Here is a 27,148-nt window from a genome sequence, read left to right as displayed (position 1 = left end):
TTACTTGACTGGTCTAAGGAAGATAGTCTAGATTTTTCAAATCATTTAGCCAAGTACCTCAGAGTATTCTTATAGAAAGTCTGAAATGTTTTGGACTAGAGGATAATGCAATTAGATAAATTCAGAATTATGTGAATGAGAAATTATAAGTGGTTATAACTACTTGGAAGGAGGTATTCTAGAGGAAAAATGATGTCAGTAGACCCAGAATCAGGAAGCTCTGGGTTTAAATTTTACATACTTTCTTACATCTTGATTAGCTATGTAACACTGGGGGAAGCCCTTCAGCTCTTTGTCCCTCATTTTCCTCAGCTACTAGATAGATAGATAGATAGATAGATAGATAGATGGATGGATATAGATATTATATATAAATCTGATATGTGTTTAAATATGTGTGTATGCATATATATACATATATATATATATATATATATATTTGCACACACATGTGTGTATATACACAGAGAGATGAAATCTATTTCTACAAGCAAATTTTACATTATTTTCATGGTGTTGTGTTATATTTATGATATAACTTTTGGTGTATTCAGAGTGATGGACAGAAATGACTGGTCCAAACACCCCAAACTACCTTCCTCTACAACCTCTGCTCTTGAGATTATAAAATGTGGCCTGCCTGATTAACTGCTATCTAGTGCTCTAGCCTTGCAATAGCCTCAGGCCATAGATACTAATTTCTTTGAAATAAAGGTTTTTCTTTTCAAAATATATGCATGTGATAATTGTATAAATATGTATACATATATTGGACTTGATTATATTTTAATATGTTTAATATATATTGGATTACTTGCTATAGAGGGGAGGGAGTGGGGAGAAGGGAGAAAAACATTTGCAACACAAGGTTTTGCAAGGATCAACACTGAAAAATTATCCATGCATATTTTTGAAAATAAAAAAACATACTAAAAAATAAAGGAAGCAAAATATATGCATGGACAACTTTTATCATCCAATACATGTTAAACATGTGCAGTTCTTCTTTACATATTTCCACAAATATCATCCTGGACAAGAAAGATCAAAAAGAAAAAAAAAAGAGAAAGAAAACAAAATACAAGCAAATAACAAAAAAGATTAAAAATATTATGTTGTAATTCACACTCAGTTCCCACATTCCTCTCTCTAGGTGCAGAGATAACTTTCTCCATCATAAAACCATTGGAATTGGCCTGAATCATCTCGCTGTTGAAGAGTCACATCCATCAGAATTGATCATCATATAATCTTGCTGTTACCATGTACAATGATCTCCTTTTTCTGCTCTGCTCTGGTCATTTCTTGCAGAACAATAATGGAATATTATTGTTTTAGAGAGACTTACGTGAACTGATGCTGAGTGAAATGAGTAGGGCCAGGAGATCATTATATACTTCAACAACAATACTATATGATGATCAATTCTGATGGATGTGGTCATCTTCAACAATGACATGAACCAAATCAGTTCCAATAGAGCAGTAATGAATTGAACCAGCTACACCCAGCAAAAGAACTCTGGGAGATGATTATGAACCACTACATAGAATTCCCAATCCCTTTATTTTTGTCCGCCTGCATTATTTATTTCCTTCACAGGCTAATTGTACAATATTTCAAAGTCCGATTCTTTTTCTACAGCAAAATCACTGTTTGGACATGTATACATATATTGTATTTAATTTATACTTTAACATATTTAACATGTATTGGTCAACCTGCCATCTGGGGGAAGGGGTGGGGGGAAGTAGGGGAAAAGTTGGAACAAAAGGTTTTGCAATTGTCAATGCTGAAAAATTATCCATGCATATATCTTGTAAATAAAAAGCTATAAAAAACAATAATATCCCATAACATTCATGTGCCATAACTTATTCAGCCATTCCCCAACTGATGGACATCCTCTTAGTTTTCAGTTCCTTACCACTACAAAAGGACTGCTACCTTTTTTTTTTTGCACATATGGTTCCTTTTCTCCTCTTTGTGATCTCTTTGGGATACAGACCTAGCAGTCTGTGGATCAAAGGATATGCAGTTTAATATCCCTTTGGCTCTCCAAGAATTGCTCTCCAGAATGGTTGGATCAGTTCCCAACTCCACCAACAATGTATTAGTGTCCCAGTTTTCCCACATCACCTTCAAAAATATTATTTACCATTATCTTTTTCCTGAGATCCTAGCCAATCTGAGAGGTTTTCAGTGGTACCTCAGGGTTGTCTTAATTTGTTGCATCAATATTCACTAGAGAAATTTGTCTGTAATTTTCTTTTTCTGTTGTGACCCTAACTAATTTAGGTATTAGCATCATATCTGTGTCACAAAAGGAATTTGTTAGCACTAATTCTTCCACTATTTTCCCAAATTGTTCATATAATTTTGGAATTAATTGTTCTTTAAATGTTTGATAGAAGTCACTTATAAATCCATCTGTCCCTGGATAATTTTTAGGGAGTTTGTTAATGACTTGTTTGATTTCTTTTTCTAAAATGGAATTACTTAGGTACTTTATTTCTATATTTTTGTAAGTATTTATGCATTAAATTTTATTCATTAGATGTATATTCACTCTTTTTGTTTTTGATACAGATAATTTAGTTTTCTTCTTTCCTTTTTCTAATCAAATTAAAGATTTATCTATTTTGTTGTTTTTTTCATTAAACTAACCCTTAGTTCAATAGTTTTTTTTAACTTTCAATTTCATTGATTTCTCCTTTGATTTTCAGGATTCCTAGTTGGTTATTTAATCAGGGCAACTTAATTTATTCTTTTTCTAGTTTTTTAGTAGCATTCCTAATTCATTGAACTTCTCTTTCTCTATTTTATTCATGTAAGTATATGGAAATATAAAATTTTCCATGATACTTCTTTTGGCAACATCCCATAAGTTTTGGTATGTTGTATCATCATCGTCTTTTTAATGAGATTGTTGATTATTTCTATGATTTGTTGTTACATGCATTAATTCTTTAGGATTAGATTATTTAATTTCTAATTGGTTTTAGAAAATATTTCCCTAGCCCTTTGTCAAATGTAATTTTTATTGCATCATGATATGAACAGAATGCATTTACTATGCTTTCTCTTTGCCATTGATTGTGAGGTTTTTCTTCCCTAATACATGGTTGATTTTTGTGTAGGTGATATATACCACTGAGAAAAAGATGCATGCCTTTCTATTACCATTCAATTTTCTGCAAAGGTCTACCATAAATAATTTTTCTAAAATTCTATTCACCTCCTTAACTTTCTTCTTGTTTATTTTGTAGTTATATTTAGCTAGTTCTGAAAGAAGGATTTTGAGATTTCCCCACATAGTTTTGCTATAGATATCTTCTTCCAATTCACATAATTTCTTTAAGAATTTGGATGCCATAATATTTGGGGTATATATTTCTTCATTATCTATGATTCCCTTTAGCAAGAAGTAGTTTCCTTCCTTATTTCTTTGAATTAGATCTATTTTAGCTTTTGCTTCATCTGAGTTCAGAACTGCTACCCCTGGTTCTTTTTTAATTCAGCTGAAGCATAATATATTCTGCTCTAGTTATTTAGCTGTATCTCTCTGCTTCAAATGTGTTCCCTATAAACAACATATTGTAGATTTCTGGCTTTTAATACAACCTGCAATCCACTTCTTTTATGGAAGAGTTTATCCCATTCACATTCACTGTAAAACTTAGTAATTCTGTATTTCTTGCCATCCTATTTTACTTCTCTCTCTCTTTTGACCCTTTCCCTCCTAACCATTGTTTTGCTCCTGATAACCATCTCTTTGAATCTGTTCTCCATTTTTTTCATTTCTCCTCCCTGTCTTATCCCATTCCTCTCTTCTGCCCTTCCTTCTATTACCTTCCCTATTTCCATTCCCCTCCTACTGCCCTTTAGGGTTAGAAATATTTCTATACTAAACTAAGGATCTATGATTTTCGTTCTTAGAGTCAAATAAGATGAGATTAAGGTTCAAACAATGCTCATCCCACTCCTTTCTTCCCCTCAACCTTAATGTTCATGAGGTATAATTTATCTTATTTTCCCTCACCTTTCCTCTTCTCCCAGTTCAATCCTTTTACCACTCCTGATTTTTTTATATCATCATAATAAAGTAGACTTATACCTACACTCTCCAAGTATATCCCTTCTAATTACCTTGAAAAAGATGCAATTCTCAAGAATTATATATATATATATATATATATATATATATATATATATATAAATTTTAACCTTCAAAAACCAGAAGTTTTTTCTTCCTTTTTTACTTTCTTATTTTTCTCTTGAGTCTTATATTTAAAGAGCAAATTTTCTTTTCATCAAAAAGGATTAAAATGCTCTATTTCATTGAATGTCCATCTTTTCTGTGTGAAACATAATGCTTAATTTTATTGAGTAGTTCTTGGCTGGAGTCCAAGTTCCTTTGCCCTCTGGAATATCATATTTCAGGCCATTCAGCCCTTTAAAGTGGAAGTTGCCAGGTCCTAAGTAATTCTTGCTGTGACTCCTTGATACTGATTTTTTTTTTCTGCTTGCTTGCAGTATTTTCGCTTTGATATGAAGATTTTGAAATTTAGCTACAATTTAGGTATCTCTTGCAAGAGATGATAGTTGGATTATTCTAATGACTTTTTTACTCTCCAGTTCTAGGATAACAGGGGAGTTTTCCTTAATGATTTCTTGAAAGATATTGGCCAGAAGCTTTTTCTTTTTTTCATCATGGCTTTCAGGTAGTCCAATAATTCTTAGATTATCTCTCCTGAATCAGGAGAGAGAATTTTTCAGGTCAGTGTTTTTTATTTCTTTGTTTGATTTTTGGTTTTCTGGGTTTTTTTAATGAGGTTTTTACCTCATTTTACATTTTCTTGGTGTCTCATTGAATCATCCAGTTCCATTTGTCCAATTCAATTTTTAGTGAAATATTTTCTTTATTTAGCTTTGTTATCTCCTTATGCATTTGGCCAATTATACTTTCAAAGGAGTGGTTTTCTTCAGTAGATCTTTCCCCCCTCCCTCTTCCCATTTTTCCAATTATATTTTTTACAGTGTTTTCTTCAGTTAATCTGTGTTTCCTTTTCTAAGCTGTTGGCCTTTTTCCCCAACCTTTCATACATCTTCTGTAGCATTCATTTATTTTTCCCATTTTTATTCTATCTCTCTTTTAAGATCCTTTTTTGAACTCTTCCAAGAGAGCATTTTGAGCTAAAGATTAGTTCATGTTGAGATTTCATCTGAAAGCATTTTGCTTTTTTGCTCATTAAAAAAAAAAATTGAACTCTGCTCCTAGGGTACAGGGAAAAATTTTTCCAATTCTTTTGCAGGGAGACACGAGCCTCTCCCTGCATGCACTGAAAGGAGGCTGGGACTGGTGGTGCTGCAGGCTTTCCTCCTGCTTTGAGTGGATCTGTCCAAGTCCCAACTATCATTCTGGGATTTGGAACCTCAACAATTTGCTTTTTGTAATTGTGTTAGAGTTCACACAACTGCTGATTCACTTCTTTTTGAACCAGAACAGAGTAACCAATGCTGCTGCATTTGACTAAGAGTCTCCTACTAGGTTCCCCATTTCAGGCCTCTCTACACCAGGCCTCCCTGTGCCTTGCCTGTTCCTGTGCTGGACCATGTTCCCCCTTGCCCAATGAGATTGACCTTTCCTGAAATCCTTCTAAGATATTTCAAGCTGGAAAATTAGTACACTCCAGATGTTTGTGTGTTCTGTCACTGCAAAATCAGTTCAAGGGCTTGATGTAGCATTGATTCTGAAGAAAGTTGGGGACAACTTGGGCAATGCCTTATCTAATTTCTTCCATCTTGGTTCTTCCCCTTCCATTTAGTTATTTACCTAAGGAAAACAGAGAGATTACGACATTTCATTGTCTTCCTTTTGTTTTCATTCTAAACCTAATCTAAATGAAAAATTTTTAAGGGCAGAGAGCAAATACAATTATTTTATGCTGAATTACTTAGTACTATATTTGTTCAAAAAGTAGCTATTCATGTAATATATAGGATATAGATTGATATATAGATATAGATATAAAAATAGAAATAGATTAAATTGATAAAATGCTTTGTCTCCTAGATATTTAGGAAAAATCATAGCGACCACCTCATTCAATTTGTACATTTTACAGGTGAGATTGCTAAACCTCTTGGGAAAAAATTATTTGCCTGAGGAGATACAAGAATATGCTTAAACCTGTGTGTGTATGTCACTGTGTCTCTGTGTGTTTGACAACTGCTCAACCTAATAAATTATAAACTGGCTTTCAAAATACAAATTCATAGATAGAATAATTTATGCATTAAGTAACAAGTTGTTGGAAGAGTGAAAATGAGATCTTAAGTCATTCAGTCTTTTTGACCAAAACTTTTTGCTTCTTTATATGGCTCTGTATTGACTTTCAGAATTCATCTCTTGTTTGTTCAACTTAGCCTATTTTATATTTTTAAAAAGAAATTTTAAGTTCATATTTATTACTCATTCATTGGTCAGCCCAAAGGTATTTTCCAAGTCTATTTTTAAAATTTGAGGAAATAAAGGAAAAATCTATAAATGCATAGATTGTTATTGAAAGGTGAACTAAGAAAATGAACTCCCTGTTACCTTTCTGGGATGAATCAAAAGTTAACTGGAGCTAAATAATGTTGGCAATATAAAATCCAATTTGTGGAACAAAAAGCTTTTGAATCCTTCTAAGAATAGATACAATTGGGGAACTGAAAGCTACTTAATGTATGAACTATCCTGCTCTTTATGAATCTGTAGTTCGAAATGGAAGTTTATTATTAACAAGTTTACTACCTATCCAGCATACATAGACACACACACACACACACACACACACCCACCAGCACACAAGCATATGTAAATGATCAAGCCCATTTTTATATATTCATGCTCTATTTTTGGATCCATTTTTATCTTCTTTTTCATCAAAGTACAAAAATTGTTTTTCCTCTTCCAATAACAGTGGGAAATATTCCATTTTTGAGAAGCATAGTATAATATATTCTTATTGTTTTGAATGCCAAGCAAAGTGATTAAAGATTATTTGAAGAAAGCATGCAGCTCTTTTTTTTTTTTCAGATAACCAATTTAATTTGTCCCTTCCATAGCAGGACCTCCAACATTAACTAGTTTTCTATTCACAATGGAATGGAATTACGAGACAATAGATTTTCTGACATTCTAAAGGGTCTTATCCTTTGTCCGACTCTCTACTATATTCCTAGCCTCAATTTTTCCACTTCAATAATTCTTTGGGTTAGAAGAAGCACAGAGAGATGAACTATATTATTACCCTGTTATCAAAAAAGACAATACTAAAACTACTCCCCAAAGAGATCAGAGTCATTGAATAAATTCATATATTGTGATATAGTTGAAAGAATACTCAATGTGTAATATAAGATAAAATGTTATCTCTTCTATTTACTAATTGTATAACTGGGCATATCACTTAACCTTTTACTCCTCTCTAATCTTACTTCTAGTTCTGTACCTATGATTTGCTGATTTTAAAGACAATAAGGATCTAAGTGAAATGTTTATTTAACAGAAGAGAAAATGAATGTCAGAAAAAGAAAATGACTTTGTGTCATGTTATTTTTGACATTTGACATGGATTTAGAAGACCAGGATTTGAGTTTAGTCAATCATTAGGAATATGACTGTAGCACGAAATTTCTTCATTATGAAATTGGGAATATAATCCATTCCTTTGTCTCTGAATTTCTCTTAGTAGGACTCATATAAAAGATAGAAACACAAAAAAGCCCTCAAACTGTCAAATACTGTGATAATGAAAAAAATTTTATAACAGCTAAAAATTTTGTTGTATTATCATCTTCACATTCTAAGAAAACATTATCTAGTAGAGGATGAACCTCTAGTTAAGAAAGTAGAGTTCCTGGCAAATAATGATTTCTTAAGGGAAATGGAGCTGGTTCATAGACAATAATAAAGAGAAAATGGCAAGATAGATGGCTTAAAGTGGTTGAAGTTGTGCCATTTAGATTGTCTTTACATAAATTAATTCAATTCAACAAATACTTATTAAGTGCCTATGATGAATGGTCAAGTTCCTATACTGAGTGTAATGAAGAAATGAGTATGTATAGAACATATTCAAGCTCTTTAAGTAATCTCTAATCTCATGTAGAAGAGAATAAGATGGGAAATCTTTGGAGAACTAAATCTATCTCCATCATTTTACATTTACAGAAACTAAACTATGAATAAGAGAGGAACTTTTTTCAGGGTCACAAATGTAGAAAGTAGGAGAACTGAAAACTTAAGTCTGATTCTATTCCATTTCCCTTTTGCTATTTTAGAATGTCTCTTACCAAAAAGAAATCTAGATTTCTGACCAATAGACTTCAGTTCATCTTCTATCTCTGATATATATATATATGTGTGTGTATATATATATATACATATATATATATATATATATATATATATATATTCTCTATATAATGTTGGATATATTATTTAAACTCCTTTGTCCTCAGTTTTTTCATGTACTAAAAGGAGGAGTGGGTAAATGAAATGACTTCTGAGGTTCATTTAATTTCTTGATTTAAGAGTTTATATACATGGAGAAATTAATGTTAAGATTCAAATGTGTTTTTGATAATCAACATTCAAAGAGATACAAAGAAAACAAGCTATCAAAAATCCTCAACTTTGCCACCTTTGATCTTGTGCAGATTGTTTTTGCATTTATTATTTCTATGGAATTTTATGCCAAAAATCATGCCAAAAATTTATGTCCAAAATTTGACACTATCATTGTTAATTTACTTTCACTCATAACTTAATTGGGAAATATCCCTTTTATCCATTTACTGAAAGATGAGTAAGGTCAAATTTCAGTGTGATTGAAAGTTTATATAAATTCTTTTTATTAAGATTTTTGTGTCTTTTTTTAATCGAAGCTTTTTATTTACAAAACATATGCATGGGTAATTTTTCAACATTGACCCTAGCAAACCTTTATGTTCCAAATTTTCCCCTTCTTCCCCACCACCCCTATCCCAAAGGTAGCAGGTAGTCTAATACATGTTAAATATGTTAAAATATATGTTAAATCCAATATATGTGTGTGTATATGTATATATATATATATATATATACATATATATATATATATATATACAGTTATCTTGCTGTGCAAGAAAAATCAAATAAAAAAGGAAAAAAATGAGAAAGGAAACAAAATGTAAGCAAACAAAGAGTAAAACTGCTGTGCTGTGGTCCATACTCAGTTCCCACAGTCTTCTCTCTGGGTGTATATGGCTCTCTTCATCACAATATTAATGGAACTGATATGAATCATCTCATTATTGGAAAGAGCCACATCTATTAGAATTGATCATTGTATAATCTTGTTTTTTCCATGTACAGTGATCTCCTGGTCCTGCTCATTTCACTTGGCATCAGTTCATATAAGTCTCCCCAGGCCTCTTGAAAAAAGTTATGTAATCAAAGATCACAGAAGACAAATTCAGTAGCTATCATGACCACTTTGTGCCTAAATAAGAATCCTCTTTATCCCATCTCAAGCAAGTGGTTATTTAGTCTATGCTTGAAACTTTTCAAGTAAGAGGGAAATAATGCCTCTTATTTGACAATGTACTTTGACATATATGTAAGGATTAGCTTCATCAGATATCAAGTTAAATCTGTCTCCCCGAGACTGTTCTATTCTAGCTTCACTTAGTAGAACTAAAGTTTTATTCTCAACCACACTATAGTCTTTTTCCTTCCCCATGTTAAGCAAGTCTTTTCTTATTAATGTAAAGCATTTCATATAATCCATGAAGATTCATGATCAAACTCTTATTTTAATCAGGTACAAACAGAAAATTGAATTCAGATTATATCCTAGAACACTGAAACTGGAAGGAACTTTACAGAGGAAGTCAACCCCTCTCATTTTAGAAAAGGGAAAAGTTGCATAGTTAATAAAACAATCTTAGGTGCCTATGGTGTGCCAGACACTGTAAAAAACTCTAGGGATACAAAGAAAGACAAAAGACAGTGCCCATATTCAGAGAACTTATACTATAATGAGGAAACAATAAGAAAAAAGCAGCTATGAATAAGTAAAGTATAATCAGGTTAAATTTAAAATAATGAATACATGGAAAGCAATAGAATCAGAGGATAAGGAAAAACTACTTTTTGGAAGGGGGACAATGGTTTATGAACTATAATCATTTCTTATAAATAATTCTCATCATATTCTTCATTCTTTACATCATTAACCTATTTATTTTATTAATGTATTCCAACTTGCTTATTTTTTTTTTGAGAAAAGATGCTGTCAACATCAATAAGCTTGATATGACCTGGCCAAGGAAGAAAATCATAAATTTGCCCCCTGCATCATCCTGGCCACTATGTTTCTTTTAAAATAGCTTAAAATATCATTGGCTTTTTTGGCATTTATGACATGGCAATTATATAAGATTTTAACAGTTTTTTTAATTAAAAGAGTAATAACAAATATACGAAATTATATAATATTAGGCTAGAAAGCTGTGTGTAATGTAATTTTATTTTCATTTATGATATGAAACCAAGATCCAAGGTGAATAAGCTGAAATCTCTCAATCAGTAGGTAAACATTTATTAAATACCTAGTGTGCCAGGCACTAAAATCTAAATAAGTAGAAAGATAGACAGGCAGATATAGATATAAATATAGTTTTGTGTGTGTGTGTGTGTGTGTGTGTCTGTGTATGTGTGTGTGTGTGTGTGCACACGTGTGTATGCATGCAGGCAAAAGCTATACTTAAGAACCTCACAAGGGAGGGGGATCATGTGAAAAAATTTGATGCATTCTATTAATGTGATGGAGACAATCACAGAAGAAGGGCAAACATGGTAGAATTAAGGGATATAAAAGTTTTCATAAAAAATATGGGATTATAACTGGCACTTGAAGGAAGTCAACAAGTACAGATGAGGAAAAGATCATGTTCCATGAATAGAAGCCACATTGAATTAAGCTAAAATAGAGTTGAAAATCTCTTGGTTCCCAATTTCCTGTTCTTTTAGTTAACCCAATATTCAAATAAATTGTTGCTATTATTTTTGTTAATTTTATTTCATCACAGTCCTCATGTCAGGAAACTGATCAATTGAGTAGAATGGATGCTAGAATTTTCTTCATAAAATGTAGCAAATAAGAGTTCTCCTTGAGGGAAATGGACCATGTCATGGGTAGTAATAGGTTTCTTTTAATGAAAGGTTTAAAACAGAGGCTAAGGGATTCCTTATCATAAAAATTATACACAAGCTATTTGGTTAATATAGATAATATTATATACTCTCTGAAGTCTCTTAAATATGTAATTTTGAATTTTTGAAATTTGAATTTCACTTATGTAAATTATCACCTGTGTGACTTCTGACAAGTGATTTTTACCTTTCTGAGACCCAGTTCCTTCCTCTAAAAATTGGGTAAAATAATACCATGTAGGATTGTTGTTGGGTAACTTTTATAAACCTTAAAATACTAAAAATGGGAGATGCTATTATCATAAAAACAATAATATGTGAATTTAAATATATTATATTCCATTAATATCTTGAGGTAGCTATTGACTTTGCTTATTACATGAACATTGGTGCTGTTTCTAACTCTTAGTATAAATGGAAGGTTGGTAAAGACAGAACATCCCTGGATTATGTTTTTCTGTGTAAATAGCAATTATGAACTTTAAGGAATTGTGATGAATAATAACCTTTTCCCTTTTCAGTAGATATTTCTTACAAGTAAATATAAATGCCCTTTGGAGAAACTATTTTCTTATCAAACTTTTACACACCAGACCAACTAAACAGAACTCAGAATCATTTGCACTCAGAATGACCCTTCTTAATTACCTTTTTCCTTAACAAAACTGAAATTTCTCTCAAGTCACCTGGATTCTCTTCTATCGACATAAATATTTTTGAAGCTGGTCCCCTTACAAGAATTTTATAATGTCCTATGAATATAAATAAATTAGTGGAATACTAGACAATTTGTTTCCATTCTCCTTACAGGATTCCTCTCTATGATTAAACTCAAGTAATAACTTTTTAACAGGCTCATAAAATCAAAAGTTTTTGAGGTAAATGGAGACATTGGAAATTATCTAGTCAAACTTGTTATTTTATAGATGAAGTAATAAAGGCCTGGAAAGAGTAAACAAGTTACTCAATATCATAAAAATAGTTTACAACAAAACTCTAGCTTCTTTTTAAAAAAAATTTCAATAGTTTTAAATTATCCAAAATCATGTAAAGATAGTTTTTTACATTCATTTTTCTATGATTTTGCATTTCAGATTTGTATCCCTCCCTTCTTTACCTTCCTACTCCCCCAAACAGAAAAGTAATTTGATATAAGTTAAATATAATATGTGCAATTAAAATGCAAATAATTTAAATATTTTCATATTTGTCATGTTGTGAAATAAATATCAAACCAAAATGGAAAGAACAAACACAGGAAAAAATAAACAAACTAAAAAAGTGAAAATGCTATGCTTTGATCCAAATTCAATCTCCATAGTTTTCTCTCAGGATACATAATTTTCCATTATGAGACTATTGAAATTGCTTTGAATAACCAAATTGGGAGAAAAACCAAGTGTATCACAACTGATAATTACATAATCTTCTTCTTACTATGTTCAACTGTTACCTGGGTTCTGCTCATTTACTTAGCATCAGTTCATGTAAATCTTTCCAGACTTTTCTGATATCAGTTTGCTCATCATTTTTTTTAGAACCATTATATTCCATTACATTCATATACCATAACTTATTCATCCATTCCCCATATGATGAACATCTACTGAATATACAGTTCCTTGCCAATAAAAAAAAAATTGTTGCTACAAATACTTTTGCACATTTAAGCCCTTTTCCCTTTTGTATGATCTCTTTGGGATGCAGATTTAGTATTGACACTGCTGGATCAAAGAATATACAGTTTTATAGACCTTTGGACATAGTTCCAAATTGCTCTTTGGAATGGTTGACTTTACAAATGAGAAATATTCAACAAGGTTTCAGCTACTTGATGCTTTTGTTGTTTATATTTTCTATTGATCTTTAGATGTATTTTTAAAATGAGAAACACCAATTCTATCTTCTCTATCATAAACTAAAACATAAATACATGCAAAGGTATTTGTAATTTTCTTTTATTTTCTTTAATTTAAGTCATAAGCATGTATTATGCTCAAGAAAATAAGCATCATGAACAGCCAACTCTCTGTTGGGCTGAAAGTCTGGAAGACCTGAATTCAATTCTGCATTTAAAATTTACTGGGAAAGTGGTCATGATCATGTAACTATTTGTAGCAATGGCTAGAGATACTTTCTCAGACTCTAAGATGACTTGTGAAATCACAGATCAATAACACAGATAAACACATAGTCTTATAGATACACCTGAACACACAGCTTGTTTTATTCTCGATATTTGAGGTATTTTTCTTAGTTCTGTAGATTAAAAAAATGATATTCATCAATATCTGCCCTTCTTCCACCATTCCTGTAGCTTATATTTAGCCAAAAAATACTCATACTATATTGGAGTATGAAAATAATCACATTGGTAGAAGAACTGGATCTCGTTTAAAATAGTCCCACTATCTAACTCCACATCAAGTAAGTCACATCACTGTTCTGAGTCCCAAAGAGAATAGTGAGAATGATTCATAATTGTATGATGTTTAATATGACACAGTGTACTTCTCTTTCAAAACCCACATGATTTAGGCAATCCAATGATTTCCACCTCAGTTTTGCAGGCAAAGAAATTGCAACTTAGGTAATTTGAATGATTTACCCATGGCCACTTAGCTACAAAATATTGTGATTAGAACTAAAATTTTAGCCCTTTCCTTAGGCCAGGTTTATTATTCATTCCCAATTTTCTCTATTGTCATAGGGGAAAAATTAGACTCCAAGTTAGAGAATCTAGATTTCCAATTTATAGTTGTTCTTTTACTTTACAACTGTGTGACAATGATGGAAAAGAATTCACATTTTGTGACAATGACCAAGTTATTTAAACTTGAGCCTCAGCTGTTTCATCTATAAAACTGATAAAACAATTGTATTATTTCAGAGGATTATAGTAATGAATCTTTCTTTTATTTAAGGCACAAAATGTGAATTGTTCACCACCACCACCACCATCATCATATTATTAATTATCATATTATGGCATGTAATAAAACAAGAGAATAAATGAGTGTGGAATATAGTAGTTAGAGTAAGAATTGTCCAAGAAATAAAAGTAGAGCTGAACCTTCAAGATCAAGTAATATTTGAGTAGCTAGATTGGAGGGGAAAAATGAACAACCATTTGTCCCAGAGGAAAATAGAATATTCTGGACAAATAACACTTTAAAAATTTGATTGATTCTAAATTATGTGGCGACATTCTCAGTTTCCCATGGTACAACACAGTACCACAGTAACAAGCCATCACCTTTTGTCCTTCTGACCTTAATTGGGGAGTACTGTTATTATGCATCTTTTGTTTCTGTTGATAATTGCCCATAGAGAGGCTTCTTAGGGAAAATGAGAGAGAGCAAACTGTTATTTTGGAATCAGTATTCATGCTTTCAAATGAGATGAGAAAGTATGTACTCTAGCACAGTTATGGGTACCTCTTGAGATGCCTGTCCCATGGCAAAATATGTAATCATATTTTTTGAAGTTGAAGCAAGTAAGAGGTATGACTCTTATGAAAGCAAATTGATATTAAAAACATAGTTTGGTGTGGTCTAACAACAACTCTAGATGATCCATATATAAAGAACTTTATACAAAGTAACATATATATATATATATATATATATACATATATATATATATTCACTGAATATTTTGAGTTACCTAATGTGTATAGAACCCTGTGGTAAGTATTGGTTACATGAACATTTTTGGTATGATATAGTCTTGGTCCTAATGAATTATACAGTAGAAGAGGAATAAGTTAACTCTTATTCCTGATATCATATAATAGAATGAGTCTTCAAACAATAGCAAGAGTACCAATAAAATTATATAGATCCAATAGACACAACTCATATTTGAATAGTATATTCATAGTATAAATGGAGAAAGTGAAATTTTATTTTCACTACAATCCTACTAAGGTAGATTTAAATACAATTTTCTCTAATATATAATATCAATGAAACATCAATGAATCATTCTACCATGTGATCTAGTCAGAAAATTAAGAAAAAGCAGACCAAGGATTCAAAATAATGTCATTTTACTCTAAGTTCCATGCTTTTTATGTTAAACTAAGACCACAAGTGCAAACACATATCTCTTAATTCTTGCTACTAGTGAGGTTGAGACTGACCATTCATGCTTAGAAATTCTGAGTTGTAATAAGACTAAAGCAAATTGGCTGTCCACAGTATCTTGTACCATGTTAGCCCTTGACAGCAGATGGCCATAAGACTGTCTAAAGAGAGGCAAATATCCCAGTTCATAGAAACAAAGAAAGTCAAAACTTCTATGCCAATTTAAACTGGGATTAGGATGAAAGATCTAGTTTCAAAAGAATAGAAATAAAAAAAAAATAAATAGACATTTAAGCTCTGTGAAATTGTTGTTGTTGTTCATCCTTTGTTCTCAAAGAGAATCAATGGCATCGGGACAGTGTTACCTTGATTTCAATGAATTAAATTTAGAGACAGAACTGTGCAAAGTTATCAGCCTCTATCTCCACCAGAGTTATTGAAATCCAGAGGAAGACTGGTTATGGCCTGCTTGTGAAATTAAACTACAAAATTAATGCAACTGCTCATTCTTTAGGATTAGTAAGAAAAATATCATGTTCTATTTAAATACATTAAAAGGAGAAATTCTATAGTTCTATTTCACTACAATTTTGTGAAAGAAAGGAAAGAAGGGAGGAATATAATATTAAAAACCATACTTTTCTTTTTTCGCAAAGTGGCATTGTAACATATTTAACATCCATTTAGAGATTTAAGGTTTATATATATGTTTGCATATATTAACTCATTTGGCTCATATATTTGATTATTTACAGTATGGCAGTTAACCTTTTTTTCAGGAAAATTATCTGAAAGACTTCTGTATAAGACATTTCTCTTAAAATGTACATGGATATGATACTTATTTAAGAAAGACCTTGACAAAATGTATTTTCAATTGTTTCCAATTCAAAACACTCAAAATTGCAAATTGAAGCTATTTTTCAATGACACTGCTTGCCTAGTGTTTCCCAACCGTGATGATAAAATGGTCATATATATGACCAGGATAATATATTATCAATATTCAAACAAAGAGATAGTATTTTTACCAATTGTTAAAATGGACCTCCTACAAAATAGCTATATACAGCTGAAAGACAAAAGAGACCAAAATACCAAGCTGAATTAAATCACTGTCATCATATCTCATTTTCTGGATTCCAGTGGCTATTCACAATTCAAGGTTGCTGATAGGCTCAGTATTTTTCCCTCTGTTTAATATCTCTAGAAGTGAAAGGGATGTGAATCAATTATCCATTTTATTCAATTCATGTAAACATCTATTTTGCAATGGCAAAATGATAGAAAGCAGCCCAGATTTTGGTCACTATCCAATGGCCCTTGCAAATTAAATGGTTATTTTACTCATCCCTAAAGTAAAATTCTTACCTTCTCTCAAAATTCAGTTTAAATGCCATCTCTTGCTTTAATTCTTTATTTATCCCCCAAATTACTAGTCATGCCTCCCTCCCCAACTTAATCTGTTTAATTTATTTGTTTAAAAATTGCACACAAAAGTGACATGGTTTAATGGAATGAGTTCTGTACTTATTGGAGTCAAGAAGACTTGGCTGCAGAACATCCTAGATATTTAACTAACTGCATGTTCTTGGGCATGAACTCATCTTCCTCATCTGAGAGACAGGTCTTATATTTGTTATACTCTATTTATCTTTTATGTTACATTACATTGACATCTGTAGCACTCAAAGGGTAGTTACAGGTGATTAGTTGAAATTATATAAGTTTACATATATATATAAAACACCTCCCAAAATTTGTATCTTTATATAAGTGTGAGGATGATATTACATTTTATGTTTTTTGTCCTGGATGCCTCCTCTACCACCGCCTCTGAAAAATGTAAGGTTCTAAAAAGCAAATATTATTTTGTCATTGTCATTTTATCCCTAATACCTGGGTCAGTATTTGTTACATATAGTGTTTAAAACAATTGATTCAAACCTGTTATTTCATTTATATAGATACCTCTTATGCATGTATAGAATATTACCTTCTAGAAGATGGTGGCAAGGAGGTACACAGCTCCGCATTTTCTCGCAGAATCCATCTCATTACAAGCCTCTGAATAAATGCCTGACTGAAAAAAAAACCCACAAACAGTTACCAAGAGAAGACATCCTTGAGATTCGCCAGGAAAGGTCTGTTTTTGCTCGAGGGCGGGATGATTTTAGATTGGGCACAGGCTGAGGGCAGGCAGCTGCAGCAAGAGTTCGGCAGGCAGCTCACAGCTGAGCAGACCGGAGGGGGTTGGGGGTGTGATCTCAGCCGTCTCTGTGGGGAGAGCTTCATTAGCGACTGGATACTTTGCCTGGAAGCAAGTCAGTAGCCCAGCAGAGAAGCTAAAAACACCAGGGGTTAAGAATACAACCCCAAACAGCTGGAGTTCCTTGAGACCAGCTACCCCTCCCCTACAGGGTCTCAGCACGCTCTCAGAGTCTCAGAGCACAGGCACAACACAGTCCTGCTAGTGCCTCGCTGCTGCCCCCTCAGTCTGTAGAGGAAGCGTGGTAACACCACCCAGCCCCTCCCCCAAAAAAGCAGATTCCATTTGGGTTTTTTTTTCCTTTTTTTTTTTTTGCTAGTTTGTCTCTGATTCTTCTCTGACAAAATGAGCAAAAAGTTAAAAAGGACTTTAACGATTGACAGCTTTTATACAGACAGAGAACAGACTCTAAACCCTGAGGAGACTAAAAACAGATTATCTTCAGGTGAATCCCCACAGGAGGAGATCATCTGTTCCTCAGCATAGATGAATCTCATAGAAGAAATTCAAAAGGCTCTCACAAGAGAGCTAGAAGAAAAATGGGAAAAGGAGAGGGAGGCTTGGCAAGAGAGACTGGCGAAGTCATTCCACTCACTTAAAGACAGAATGGATAAAGAAATCAAATCCTTGAAAAATAGGATTAGTGAACTTGAAACAGAAAATAGCTCTCTAAAGAATAAAATTGGTGAAATGGAAAAACATTCCATAGAACAAATTGGAAAATTAGAAAAAGATATAAAAAAAGTGAGTGAAGAAAACACTTCATTGAAAATCAGAATAGAACAAATGGAATTGAATGACTCGAGGAGACAACAAGAATCAGTCAAGCAAAACCAAAAAAACCAAACAATGGAGAAAAATGTGAAATACCTTCTGGGGAAAACAACAGACCTAGAAAACAGGTCTAGGAGAGACAATCTGAGAATCATTGGACTCCCAGAAAAATACAATGAAAAAAAGAGCCTCGACGCTATTTTCCAGGAAATTATCAAAGAGAACTGCCCAGAAGTCATAGAAACAGAGGGTAAAATAGACATTGAAAGGATTCATCAATCACCCACTGAAATTGATCCTAAAATCAAAATACCAAGAAATATAGTGGTCAAATGCCAGAACCCTCAAAAAAAGGAAAAAATACTCCAAGTGGCTAGAAAAACCCAATGCAAATATAGAGGAGCCACAATAAGGATCACCCAAGATCTAGCAGCATCCACATTAAAAGATCGAAGGGCCTGGAATATGATATTCCGAAAGGCTAAGGAACTTGGTATGCAACCAAAAATAACTTACCCAGCCAGAATGAGCATCTTTTTCCAGGGAAGAAGATGGTCGTTCAACGAAATAAGTGAATTTCACCTATTTTTGGTGAAAAAACCAGAGCTTAACAAGAAGTTTGATCTGCAAATATAGAACTCAAGAAAAACCTAAAAAGGTAAAACGAAATCTTGGGAACTATATTTCTGCTGTAAAGATGTAAAAAAATACATGTATACCTTGTTCTAGAAATTAGAGGTGGAAAGGACATTGCATCAGAAAGGGAAAGTGGGGTACTATATCTCACAAAGAGGCAAAGGAAACCTATTATATCTGAGAGAAAGAATGGAGGGGGATGAATATAGTGGGTATTTTACTGACATAAGAATTGACTTTAAGAGAAAAAATTTTAGACATATTCAATATATGTTAAACTTCTCCCATCTCATTGAAAAGTGAAAAGGGAAGGAATAAGCTAAGCAGAGTGGAATACAGAAACTGTGAGGGAAAGGAGTAAGATAGGGGGAGGAACTCTGAGGTGGGGAAGAGGGATACTAAAAAGAGAGGGCTGTGAGAAGCAAGTGGTGCTCACAAGTTTAATACTGGGAATTTAGGGAGGTAAGGAGGAAAGAAGGAGAAAAAGACAAATAGGTTAACAAAGGTAAGTCATACAGAATTGGTAATTTAAACCAAATGTGAATGGGGTAAACTCCCACAAAGAGGAAGCGATTAGCAGAATGGATTAAAAGCCAGAATCCTACAATATGTTGTTTATAGAAACACACCTGAAGCAGGAGATACATGCAGAATAAAGGTAAAAAGGATGGAGCAAAATCTACTATGCTTCAGGTGAAGTCAAAAAGCAGGGTAGCCACCCCGATCTTAGATCAAGCAAAACAAAAATTAATCTAATTAAAAGAGATAAGAAGGCACTATATCTTGCTAAAGGGAACATAAATAATGAAGCAATATCAATATTAAACATATATGACCAAGGGTGTAGCATCTAAATTTTAAAAGAGAAATTAAGAGAGTGCAAGAAGAAATAGATAGCAAAACTATAATAGTGGAGATCTCAACCTTTGCACTTTCAGAATTAGATAAATCAAATCACAAAATAAATAAGAAAGAAGTCAAAGAGGTAAATAGAATACTAGAAAAGTTAGATATGATAGACCTCTGAGAGAAAACGAAATGGAGACAGAAAGGAGTACACTTTCTTTCAGCAGTTCATGGAACCTATACAAAAATAGACCATATATTAGGACATAAAACCTCAAATCAAATGCAGTAAGGCAGAAACTAGTGAGGCATCCTTTCAGACCATAATGCAATAAAAATTACACTCAACAAAAAGCCAGGGAAAGTAGACCAAAAAAATAATTGAAACTAAATAATCTTATACTAAAGAATGATTAAGAAACAGCAAATCATAGACATAATTAATAACTTCACCCAAGAAAATGACAATAATGAGACATCATACATACCAAAATGTGGGATGCAGCCAAAGCAGTAATAAGGGAAATTTCAATCTCTAGAGGCTTACTTGCATAAAATAGAGAAAGAGAAGGTCAATGAATTGGCTTGCAACTAAAAATGCTAGAAAAGAACAAATTAAAAACCCCAGTCAACACTAAACTTGAAATTCTAAAATAAAAGGAGAGATCAAAAATTAAGTAAAAACTATTGAATTAATTAATAAAACTAAGAGTTGGTTCTATGAAAAAACCAACAAAATAGACAAACCCTTAGTTAATCTGATTAAAAAAAGGAAAGAGGAAAATCAAATTATTAGTCTTAAAAATTAAAAGGGAGAACTTGCCACTAATGAAGAGGAAATTAGAGCCATAATTGGAATTACTTGCCCAACTTATGCATAAATCTGACAACTTAAATGAAATGAAGAATACCTTCTAAAATATAGCTTGCCCAGATTAACAGAGGAAGAAGTAAATATCCTAAACAGTCCCATATTAGAAAAAGAAATAGAACAAGCTATTAATCAACTCCCTAAGAAAAAATCTCCAGGACCAGATGGATTTACATGTGAATTCTACCAAACATTTAAAGAACAATTAACCCCAATGCTATATAAACTATTTGAAAAAATAGGGACTGAAGGAGTCCCACCAAACTCCTTTTACGACACAGACATGGTACTGATACCTAAACCAGGTAGGCTGAAAACAGAGAAAGAAAATTATAGACCAATCTCTTTAATGAATATCAATGCTAAAATCTTAAATAAAATATTAGAAAAAGATTACAGAAAATCATCCCAGGATAATACACTATGATCAAGTAGGATTTATACCAGGAATGCAGGGTAGTTCAATATTAGGAAAACTATTAGCATAATTGACTATATCAATAACCAAACTAACAAAAACATATGATCATCTCATAGATGCAGAAAAGCATTTGATAAAATCCAACATCCATTCCTAATAAAACACTTAAGAGTATAGGAATAAATGGACTTTTCTTAAATAGTCAGAGCATATATTTAAAACCATCAGCAAGCATCATATGCAATGGGGAAAACTGAATCTCTCCCAGTAAGATCTGGAGTGAAGCAAGGTTGCTCACTGTCACCATTATTATTCAATATTGTATTAGAAACACTAGCTTGGCAAATAAGAGTCGAGAAAGAGATTAAAGGAATCAGAATAGGCAGTGAGGAAACCAAACTATCACTCTTGCAGATGATATGATGGTACTTAGAGAACCCTAGAGATTCTACAAAAAGCTATTAGAAATAACCATAACTTAGCAGTTGCAGGTTATAATATAAACCCCTATAAATCCTCAGCATTTTATACATCACCAACTAAAATCCAACAGCAAGAGATACAAGAGAAATTACATCAGAATAACTGTCGACAGCATAAAAAATATTTGGGAATCTATCTACCAAAGGAAAGTCAGGAAGTATATGAGCTAAATTAACAAAAACTTCCACACAAATAAAGTCAGACTTAAAAATTGAAAAATATCAAGTGCTCCTGGATAGGTCGAGCGAATATAATAAAGATGACAATACTCCAAAACTAATCTATTTATTTAGTGCTATAGCTCAATGACTTCCAAGAAAATATTTTAATGATCTAGAATAAATAACAAAAATCATATGGAATAATAAAAGGTCAAGAATCTCAAAAGAATTAATGAAAAAAAATCAATGAAGTGGCCTACCTGTACCTTGATCTAAAACTATATTATAAAGACAGCATCAAAACCATTTGGTATTGGCTAAGAAATAGATTAGTTGATCAGTGGAACAGGTTAGGTTTACAAGACAGAATAGTAATATAGCAATTTAGTGTTTGACAAAACCCAAAGATCCTAACTTGGGATAAGAATTCATTATTTGACAAAAACTGCTGGGATAACTGGAAATTAGTATGGCAGAAATTAGGCATGGATCCACACTTAACAATATACCAAGATAAGATCAAAATGGCCATGATTTACATAAAGAACGAGATTATAAACAAATTGAGGAAATAGGATAGTTTATCTCTCTGATTTGTGGAAGAGGAAGAAATTGTGACTAAAGATGACCTAGAGACCATTATTGATCACAAATAGAAAAATTTTGATTACATCAAATTAAAAGCTTTGTACAAACAAAACTAATGTAAACAAGATTAGAAGGGAAGCAACAAACTGGGAAAACATCTTCACAGTTAAAGGTTCTGATAAAGGCCTCATTTCCAAAATATGTAGAGAACTAACTCTAAATTATAAGAAACCAAGCCATTCTCCAATTGATAAATGGTCAAAGGATATGAACAAACAATTTTCAGATGATGAAAATGAAATCATTACCACTCATATGAAAGAGTGTTCCAAATCATTATTAATCAGAGAAATGCAAATTAAGACAACTCTGAGATACCACTATACCCCTGTCAGATTGGCTAATATGACAGGAAAAAATAATGATGATTGTTGGAGGGGATGCAGGAAAACTGGGACACTGATACACTGTTGGTGGAGCTGTGAATGAATCCAACCATTCTGGATAGCAATCTGGAATTATGCCCAAAAAGTTATCAAACTGTGCAATTCTTGATCGCAGTGTTTCTACTGGGCTTATACCCTAAGAAGATACTAAAGAAGGAAAGGACTAGTGATGCCACAATGTTTGTGGCAGCCCTGTTTGTAGTGTATGAAGCTGAAACTGAGTGGATGCCCATCAATTGAGAATGTTGGGAAATTGTGTATGAATGTTATAGAATATTATTGTTCTTAAAGAAATGACCAGCAAGATGAATACAGAGAAGCTTGAGAGAATTATATGAACTGATGCTAGTGAAATGAGAGAACCAAGAGATCATTATATACGTCAACAACGATACTGTATGAAGATGTAATCTGATGGAAGTGGATTTTCGACAAAGAGACCTAATTCAGTTTCAATTGATCAATGATGGACAGAAGCAAGCACACCCAAAGAAAAAACACTGGGAAATGAATTAAACTGTTTGCATTTTTGTTTTTCTTCCCGGGTTATTTCTACCTTCTGAATCCAATTCTCCCTGTGCAAAAGAAAACTGTTGGATCTGCCACATACATTGTATCTAGGATATACTAGGACATATTCAAATATATATAGGACTGCTTGCCATCTGGGAGGGAGTGGAGGGTGGGAGGGAAAAATCGGAACAGAAGTGAGTGCAAGGGATAATGTTGTAAAAAAATTACACTGGTATGGATTCTGTCAATAAAAAGTTACTATAATAATAAAAAAAAGAATATTACCTTCTATACCACTTCTTTTTTATATCATTACTGTCCATGGCTGTATAATAGTCTAAAGAGGATCTGCCTAAAGCACTGGAAGAATATCTCAACTTAATGCAATGGTTCACTTTCTTGTAAGTATTTGGGATTTAGAATGATAAAGGACCTTGAGGATTATCTCATCCAAAAGATTTGGCCAAATCATATGAATTCCATAGGTAAAATCATGATTTCAAATTCGACCAATATTTTCACTGTGTCACATATTAGTAATGGAGGGGGTAGAGGCAAGAATCAATTTCAGATATTCTTACTGTTAAGCCAAACTTCTTTGCATCATGTGAATCACTTTAAAACCTAGTTTTGACTTAGAATAAATAGCTTGAGTATACCAGTATCAGGATGTTTTAGGCACTGGGACAAGTCAGATTGGGGATGGCCAGGATAGACTCACTCAAAAAATTGGAAGCACTGGTATATGATCCTGATCAGTAATATTGAGTATCACAGAATGATAGGTACAATCTAGATGTAGACAATAGGTGAGAGTTAAACCAAGCAGGGATATACTTTGTAAGTATTCACATGATATTTTTACATTTATTTATTAGGTTATATATGTTCTCTTCATTTTTTACATATTTTCATATGTCATGTTGAATCAGAAAAATCAGAACAAAAGGGGAAAACCACAAAGAAAAAAAATAACAGAAAAAAGAAAAAAAAGGTAAAAATAGTATGTGTTGATACACTTTCAGTCTCTATTGTTCTCTCTCTGAGTATAGATTGCATTTCCCAAGTTTATTGGGATTGCCTTGAATCATTGAATTTCTGTGAAGAAGTAAGTCTATCATAGTTGATTATCATGTAATCTTATTATTGCTATGTACAATGTTTTTTTTTTCCTGATTCTGCTTGCTTTACTCACTATCAGTTCATGTAAATCTTTCCAAGCTTTTCTAAAATAATCCTGTTCATCATTTTCATAGAACAAAAATATTCCATTACTTTCATATACCATAACTTATTCAGTCATCCCCCAATTGATGGGCATCTACTCATTTTCCACTTCTTTACCACAACAAAAAAGAACAGCTATAAATATTTTTGTATGTGGGGGTATTTTTTTTCTTTTACAATTTCTTTGGGAGACAGACCCAGTAATGGAACTAGATCAAAAGATATGCACAATTTTATAGCACTTTGGGCATAATTCCACATTGCTTGCCAGAATAGTTGGATTGCCCCCCAGAATGATTGGATCAAAAAATATTACTTCCTAATCATGAATCGTTGTCAAATGAAGTTTTTGTTTTGTTTTTCAGAATGCCTGGTGAAGACCTTAACTGATTATCTACCCACCTATTTTTTCTAGTAAATTTATTATTTTTAATGCACATAGTTTTATGAATCATGTTGGGAGAGAAAAATCAGAGCAAAATGGAAAAACAATGGGAGAGATTTTAAAAAGCCAGAAAAAGGAAGTGAACATAGTATGTGTTTATTTGCATTCAGTCTCCTTAGGTCTTTATCTGGATGCATTTTCTGTCCCAAATCTCTTGGGATTGCTTTGGATTACTGAACTGCTGAGAAGAACCAAGTGTTTCATAGTTGATCATCACACATTCTTGCTTATATATGTACAATATTTTCCTGGTTCTTCTTGTTTTGCACAACATCAGTTCATGTAAATCTTTTCAGGCCTTTCTAAAATCAGCTTGTTCATCATTTTTATAGAACAATAATATTCCATTACCTTCATATACCATAAGTTGTTCAGCCATTCCTCAACTGTTGGGCATCTATACATTTTCTAATTCTTTGCTACCACAAAAAGAGCTGCTACAAACATTTTTTCCACATGTGGGTTCCTTTGCCCTCCTAGATGATTCCCTTGATTTATAGAACCAGTAATGACACTGCTGGGTCAAAGGGTTGGCACAGTTTTAAAACCCTTTGGGCATAGTTCCAAAGTGCTCACCAGAATGGGTTAGATCATTTAACAACTCTACCAACAATGCATTAGTATCTCAGTTTATCTCTACTGTCTCTAGTGTTTTTAATAGGAATGAATGTTGTATTTTGTCAAAAGTTTTTCCTCCTTCTTTTGAGATTATCAGATAATTTCTATTTGTTTTGTTGTTGATATGGTTGATTATGGAAATAGCTTTCCTGATACTGAACCAGCTTTGCATTCCTGATTAAAAATAAAATTTGTTATAGTGTATTATTCTACTGATAAATTGCTATAATTTCTTTGCTAATATTTTATTTAAAATTTTTGCATCAATATTCATTAGAGAGATTGGCCTGTAATTTTTTTTCTCTGTTTTGACTTTTCTTGGTTTAAGAATCAGTCCCATATTTGTGTCATAGAAGCAATTTGGCAGTACTCCTTCTTTACCAATTTTTACAAATATTTAGTATAGCATTGAATTTAATTGTTCTTTAAATGTTTGATAGGATTGACTTGCAAATCCATTTGATCCTGGAAATTATTTTTAGAAAGTTCACTAATGGAAGTTCTAAAATGGGATTATTTAAGCTATTAATTTCCTCTTTTGTTAATCTGGCAATTTATATTTTTATAGATATTCATCCATTTGGATTAAATTTTCAGATTTTTTGCCATATATTTTGACAAAATAACTCCAGATTATTGCTTTAATTTTCTTTTTTTTTTTTTTGTTATTAGTGAAAAGTTCACCCTCTTCATTTTTGGTGTTGATGATTTGATTTTCTCCTCCAGTTTTCTAATCAAATTATCCAAAGGTTTATATATTTTGTTAGATTTTTCACAACACCAGCAGTTTTATTTATTAGTTCAATGTTTTTTTTTATTTCAATTTTATTAATCTCTCCTCTGAGATTCAGAATTTCTAATTTGATATTTAATTGGAGATTTTTAATTTGTTCTTTCTTTAGCTTTTTTAGTTATGTATCTAATTCTCTAATTCATTGATCTCCTCTTTCTCTATTTCACTCATGTAGCTTTTTAGAGATATTAAATTTCCTCTAAGAACTGCTTTAGCTGCATTCCATAGATTCTGGTATGTTGCTTCATTATTGTCATTTTCTTGGATGAAATTATGAATTGGTTCTGTGGTTTGTTGTTTGATCCACTCATTTTTTTTAGAATTAGATTATTTAAATTCCAATTGGTTTTTAGTCTATCTTTCATTGTCCCTTTATTGAATATAGTTTTTATTTCATTATGGCCTGAAAAGAAGGCATTTATTATTTCTGTCTTTCTGCATTTGATTTTGAAGTCTTTATGCCCTAATACATAGTCAGTTTTTGTGTAGGTCTCACGTACTGCTGAGAAAAAAAAAAAAAGTGTATTCCTTATCCCTATTCAATCCCTATTGAATATCCCTATTCAATTTTCTTCAGAATTCCATCATATCTAGGGTTTCTTTTAAAAATCCCTAATTTTTTTTGTTTATTTTGTGGTTAGATTTTTCTGATTCTGAGAGGGAAAATTTTAGGTTCCCCACTAAAATATTTTTTGTTGTTTATTTCTTCCTGTAACTGGTT

Source organism: Sarcophilus harrisii, chromosome 3, assembly GCF_902635505.1.
Source record: "Sarcophilus harrisii chromosome 3, mSarHar1.11, whole genome shotgun sequence".
NCBI lineage: Eukaryota > Metazoa > Chordata > Mammalia > Dasyuromorphia > Dasyuridae > Sarcophilus > Sarcophilus harrisii.
The sequence above is the reverse complement of the archived record's forward strand: the minus strand, read 5'-3'. Positions refer to the sequence as shown.